The sequence below is a fragment of the Lycium ferocissimum genome, chromosome 4 (genome assembly GCF_029784015.1).
Source record: "Lycium ferocissimum isolate CSIRO_LF1 chromosome 4, AGI_CSIRO_Lferr_CH_V1, whole genome shotgun sequence".
Classification (NCBI taxonomy): Eukaryota; Viridiplantae; Streptophyta; class Magnoliopsida; order Solanales; family Solanaceae; genus Lycium; species Lycium ferocissimum.
In genome coordinates, this window is record NC_081345.1 from 5,867,622 (window position 1) to 5,874,558 (window position 6,937).

The 6,937-nt window shown below is 35.8% G+C and overlaps 1 long non-coding RNA gene across 1 annotated transcript; it reads right to left on the minus strand.

The window, feature by feature from the left end:
• Positions 1-486: 486 nt before the first annotated feature.
• LOC132051471 (uncharacterized) lies at positions 487-4,609 on the minus strand. The gene is made up of 2 exons (XR_009413724.1): positions 4,394-4,609; positions 487-4,239 (listed from the first exon to the last, which is right to left on the minus strand). It is a non-coding gene; the product is annotated as an uncharacterized LOC132051471 (long non-coding RNA).
• Between the last annotated feature and the right edge of the window lie 2,328 nt (positions 4,610-6,937).

A 6,937-nucleotide genomic window follows, 5' to 3' on the forward strand; every position in this document is an offset into this window, starting at 1 on the left:
TTTGGCTTTAAAAGAGTTAAACAAATTCCCTTTAAGTAAGGGTACTTTAATTCGAATTTAAAATATCTGGGTAAAAATAGTTTGTCCTTTTACTTATAAGGATAGTAATATCGAGTGTGCCCCGTCTGAAACTAATTCCATGTGTTTGTTTGTAAGAAAATACATATGTATACATATATGTATAGTCTTTTATTAATTCATACATTATCCACATTTTATCTCTTTGGTCAACCATATCCTCAGAACTATTTTCCCAAACTCGGGCTTTGAAAGAAATCCCATTCATCTGAATTCATTAAGTTGGGTCTAGCCCAAATATTTCTTTTACTTTCTTTTCTTAAGTTTCTCAAATTTTGAAATGTACTTTTAAAGATATATTCAAAGATAATCAACTTTTTGTACAAGAAAACATTCTTTCACTTTTAGTTCCTTTAATGAAATGGAACACAACTCTTTTATCGTTCGAGTACAATTTGAAATATCGTCTACCTGAATCCTAGGTTCCAACTTATAAGGGTTTCAATATCTATACAAATTTTACAACAAAAAGCATGTTCACACAAAGTGAATGTAAACATATAAAATAAGCATGTTTTATACAAAAATAAAGAAGGGAAGAAATTTTAGCTTTGTCGGCCTTGGGCCCTAATCCCGTACTATTCTAGTGTTCGTCCGAAGCTCTAAGCATCCGATCCTTTTACTTCATCCTTATGCTTTGCTTTCCGTGCTTGTTTTATCGGTACCTCGCATAATGAAAAGGAAAGTAGTACGTCAAAATGATACGCCAACCCATAGGATGACGTTTATGAACATAAATAATAATATCCCTCGGACTCGTATCAAACTTAGAGGGCTTTGATTACAGAGGCTCAGACTCACGGTTCCGAATATGGCAAAGGAACTCGAATCATGTCGTGGATGCAAACTAGTGGCCATTCTAGTTGCCTTGCCAAACGCATGCTGGTTCCTACCTCGTGATATCAATGTGAGATCAACATTGCATAAACCGAGGGATAACCTTTCCGGACTAGGCATGGCCTCAAAAAATCATTTTTTCATTGGCCTAAAGTGTAGTATCATGTTCAGATCAGTTGATTCCTAACCGAGTATAGTAATCTGTTCTTTCAAAATAAAGCAACAACCATTCCGCAACATTTAAGAGCAACAAATAGCAATCGTAGGCAGCCACAAGTGGCAGCAAGGATAGCATCAAAGCTTCCTAAAGACAGCAAATACTTTCATCAAATATCAGGTCGCAAATTTACCCGAAATGCCACAGAGATGGCTCGGAACACAGCAACAAAACAACAATTTGAAGGGTCACTCGAACCATGTCAAATGTAGTAACTATTCTTTAGCAAAACAGTAGCTACTTTGCCCAAAAATGCCGCAAGCTCTGCTTAAAGAATGCCACAGCAACAAACCTACCAAGTGTAGTATTTGTTTCTTTTAATGGGGAGCGGCTATGTCGTAAACATATCAACAACCATTTTCATGAGAACCAAAATGCAGCAACAGCCTTAGGAAAGCACTCACAATGGGATAAAGATGCGACAAGCCATTCGTCTAGGTGTTGCAACTAGGAGCACCCTTTAGAGAATGCAACAACAATTTTTATCAAATCAGCAACAGCTCATATTTCTAGAGGCAGCAGTTCATAAAGACAGCAACAAGTGATCAAAATAACATTGCAGTAGCCTTCCCAAGCATAGTATCAGTTTTTTTTTTTTTTTTTTTTTTTAACAAATATGGCAGTTGTTCTAAAACAGCAACTCAAGTGTGGTATCTCTTCCTTTCTAACAATAAGGCAGCTGCCCAGCCAAGATAGCACTAGATTGGCTAAAAATTTGAAGCAGCCAATTGATTCAGGAACCACCATTTATTTGCCTCATCTGTTTCTCAAAGAACACGGAAGCAGCAGTTGCCTCAAGAGTATACAAGATCATTTGAGGTTTGAGATTTCCCCTCAGGTCATGCAAAGAAATAGGAGATAAAGAATGTGTATTAAGAAGTACATCTCTTTGACGGATGATTTTTCTTAGTCAAATCAGAAAAGAAAGTTACTGAGATCTTCAAACAAAGAAAACTGATTTTTTGACAACACTTCTTCAGTCAACATTCAAATAGCACTTAATCAACATTTAAATAACACACAGTAACACCTTGCTTCTGAAACTAAGTAGACTCATAAACTTATTGACAATTAATCAAATTTACACTGAAGGCCCAAACCGAACCTGATAAATACAACAAAGTTATATTCACTAGTAAACATATAAAAGAAAGGAGAGAACTGGATACAATTCATGAAATAGCAGCTGCTCTTGGCAGTTAAAATGGTTAGCAAAGGCTTGAGAGTTAACATTCAGTCAATACTTAGCACATATTGGCTACCAGAGCTACAACAGCCCAAACACAGCTAATAATCATCCTGTAAGCATGCTGTCCATATTTGCTTTGAAATCCAATCACATTTTCAGTCCTTTACATAATTCATTTCCAATCATCTTAACATAGCATGGACTATGCTATAGACAGGAAATGGCCAACTTTTCCTAAACATAACCAGCCCATAATTCTTAAGAAAACTAACACTTGGATGAGAAAAATAACTTTAAAGAATTATGATAAATCATCATTTGCCTTTTTCTCAAAAACAGAACAGTAAGGAAGAAAAGACTGGAAATCACAAGAAACCTAACCACTCATTACTGAGTATAAACAAATAGTAAACAACCAAACAAATTAGAGTGCTAAAGTGAATAACACAGAAATAGAACAACATTGGAGAGGGAGAGGAAAAGAATAGGTAGGATATGTGCTGAAGGCAGTAATGAGGGTTCTGCATGTTTATATTAAGGAATTCATGATGTGTTATGACCTATTCCCCTCAGTTTAATTTTTACAATTCTATGTTTGGCATGCAACCCTTAAAAATCTCATAACAATCAGACATGAAATATACTCAAATAGACAAACATAATAGTCTAGGAAGAAACTCAAAACTGGACAGCCTGCCTAGTTTGGAGTATCCCGAGGTGATTTGGAGCTAAACTCAACTCAAACCAACTTCAAAACAATCTCAATTATTGAAACTAGAATAGGGAGACAATAAGGAATCAAGGAAATTATGAAGCCTGTAAACTAACAATCTCCATACAGCATTGAAAGTAGGCTTGTTTTAAGAGTTCAGGAAAAACTAATCACATTTAGCTCCTATCTTGTTTGAAGGATGATTAACTATTTAAGTCGCTTAGCCAAGGCTAAACTCATTATGGAGAAACTTAATAGAAAGTTAACTAATTAAACTCATCATGAATCTAAGTTGTTATTAGATTGGTACTAAGTTAATCCCCCAAACATATCATATCCTGATTAATTAAATTAAACCATTATTAATGAACTTTATTCCTTAGTGCTACTACATGAATATACCTGGCAGGTCTCAGAACACATAAAGACCATGTTAATCAAACTGAAACAGAATAGTATTTGCAAACAGGTATGCTAGCTAGTTTGATAGACTAAACAAATTAATTACAACATCCTAGCAGCCAACCAATCAATATAGAGACAAAGCTAACCATGGCAACAAATTGACAGTATGATATTGCTAACAGTAGCGACACACTAACAAGAACAATTACCAAATAACTGCATAGCTAATTACTGCTAACTAATCCAATGCAGACGAAATAAAACAGGGAAAAGAAAGAAAGGACTGGAAATGGATAAAAGCATACAAACACCTAAATATCTAATAAACTTAAACAGAACTGGAAGCTAAACGAAAGCATCAAAACAGGAAAAAAAAAATAAGACCAAACTTACATGAAAATAAAGCAGGAAAAATTACACTACAAGATCAGTAACATATCCTACAAATTTAAACTAAACTAATCTAATAATAGAATTTAAACAAGAAAAACTAGAAATGAAAATAAAATGAAGCAAGGAAGGAAGATTACCTTTTTGCCGAGCAGCGATGGGAGCGATGAGAGTCGACTAACATCCTTTCACCCAAACTGGCTTCCGACGAACGGAAACGACCAAAAATTTAACCTGAGCGAGAACCCATTCTCGAGACTCAAGGCTTTACCGAGTTTCTGAGGGGTTCAATCTCTTGTGGGTGTAAAAACCCAATGTGGTTGTGTAAAAACCTATTTTGTCGCGTCCAAAAACCATGCTCAAGTTGGGGATATGGGGTTCTATTAGAACCCTAAATGCTAGGTTTTTTTTCTACATTTCAAAACGATGTGGGACAAATGTAAAGACTTGAAATTTGTTCAAAATTTGAAAAATCTGAAATTGGTTGAATTTCTCTTTGAAATCCGATTCTTCCTTGAGAAGTCAAGCAGAATGGGAAAAAAATCAAAAAGAAAAAACATATTACCGTTTGAGAAAGGGATTCAATGTATTCAATGCCAAGGGCATTGAATGCTTTGCTTGAAATGTACAAGCAACAACTGGAAAAGTAAATAGCCCTTTGAGCCTTACCCAAAATGGCTGAAACAGCTGTGTTTTAGTCATATTGGGGCAAAACTTTAGGGTTCATTTTGTTTTTCCGTGTTCGTTCCAAATGAGGAATAAAATGGCATGTTGGGATTAATTGTAGGAAGTGGGAGGGGTTACTGGGATTTTTGGGTTGTTCTGTGGGCTAATATGTCTCATTCAGTCTGGAAATAATGCATAGGAATGGGATGAATTGAGAATAAAATAAGTAATCACAATTGAGTTTAAAAATGTGACCTTCTCATTTGAATTGTAACCAGATTTTGTGAAAACTAACCAACTCTGCTCAAGTTGAAATCAATTCTATCCAATTAACTAACTAAGCTTCTTGATTTTAAAAAGTTAAAACATTTATTTGCGAAAATGATAACTTATAGTGATTAAGTCGGGAATGACTTAAAAAATAACACTTAAAACACACAATTAAAATGCTAGTTTTGTGCACATTGATTTTCGAGTCGATAAAATCGACATAATTTATACTTAAAGTTATACGTAAAATACACATAATATATATATTAGGGTATTTTGCCAGTGAAATGGAAAAATATCACCAAAAACTGTTTTAGAAAGTCTTTTTGATTTTCTGAATAATTTTTATCCTCCGTTTGTGATTCAAGAAGCTTGAGTAGTTAATTTGAATTTTTGGAAGGCAAAAATTGGGTGTCAACATATGTTTATGTTGTAAAAGCACGATTGATGTCTGAGAATCCTACTTTGATTGTTTGTACAAGTTAAAACCCTAGTTTTGGTGGTTGTTCTTTGTTGAACTTGTTTTCTAACTAAAAGATGACAATTTAACAAGTTCATGCGCGTGTAGGGTCAAGCCTGCATCAAACCTTATTCAAATTATACTATGGTAGTAAGAATGTTCAACCCTAATAAGGATGATTAAACTTATTTTCTAAAGGTTGAAACTTTAAACATGTTTTTCCTTGAATAGGTTTCTTGAACTGGAATGTATGATTTGGACCTTAATTTCTAAATTGATTGTGGCTTGAAATACCTCTATTGTGAGAAGATAACTTGACAAATGAATTTGGTTATAAGCTATGTTTGATGATTCAGTTTATATTCCATAAGATGTATTTGTTTGTGTTTGGGCCTTTATGGGCAAGTTGTGCTAATCCAGAGGACGATTAGCAACTCTGGATCCTAACGTATCGCTTTGAGCATTGCTATGTTAGTCCAGAGGATGATTGATCTCCGTGGCATGTAGCCCGATATATCTATTGTTGTTTTAGTCCAGAGGACGATTGACCTCTGTGGCGCGTAGCCCGGTGCATCTGTTGTTGTGCTAGTCGGAAGATGATTAGCCTCCGTGGGATGATAGCCCCGGTGAATTGAATGGTTGTTTACCTGTGAGTTTGCATTTGTAGAATTTTTGGTGGCCTGTGAGTGGTTGTGGTGATCTTCAATTCGTAAGTGAAAGACTTGATATGGTAAACAGTATGATAAGTCGAATTTGATATAATCTTGTGTCTTTGGAGTTTACTGGTGATTTTACTAAGTTTACTGGTTTACTCTATCTTTGGGTTTTTGAACTATTTTCATTGATACTGGTTTACTAATTTTACTATATTATTTTGACATGCTAAGTAGTGCCCCTTAGACACTCACTGAGTACCCAGTACTTAGGTATACCATTGTTATTTTTTATGGTGTGTTAGGTAACGTAGAGGAGCAAGTTCGTGATACGCGTGCGAACTAGGAGAATGTCACTACCCAACCCCGTAGGCCGTGACTAGTGCCCGAGCTGGACACCCGTACACACCCATTAACCAGAATCAGCATACAAATAACTTATACATTCAGAAAAGCAAAACGTCGCCACAAAGCTGTCACACATACATATATACATATCGCTGTCACAACTTTCAACAAATGATATCGCACATAAGCCGGTAAGGCTATCATAATACAGGGGGACGTCCAGAGCACAAGCCACACAGACACAACTGTACAATAACTTCCCACAACCCACACATATGTGTCTACAGACCTCTAAGAGCAATAACAGAATCATATGATGGGACAGGGCCCCGCCGTACCCCTGAATAGACATATACATATATAACGAGAGCGCCTGTACCAAAATGTAGGCTCCGGAACAAGGGAGCGCTCGAAGATAGCTGAATGGAAATTCTAAGCTGGCGGATCACCAAAACGAGTATCTGTACCTACGGGCAAGAAATGCAGCCCCCGAAGAAAGGGGGTCAGTACGAAATATGTACTGAGTATATAAAGCATGAAATACAGAAAACGGGGTCATAACCGAAGTAAGGAGTACAGAAAGTGAGCATAATAACCAGAATACCAAAATGCTTGCATTTGAAATACTAATCATGCATAAGGAGTACAGAAAACAACTATAATAACCAAAATGCCAAAAATGCTTACTCTTGAAACGTAGATCATGCATGTC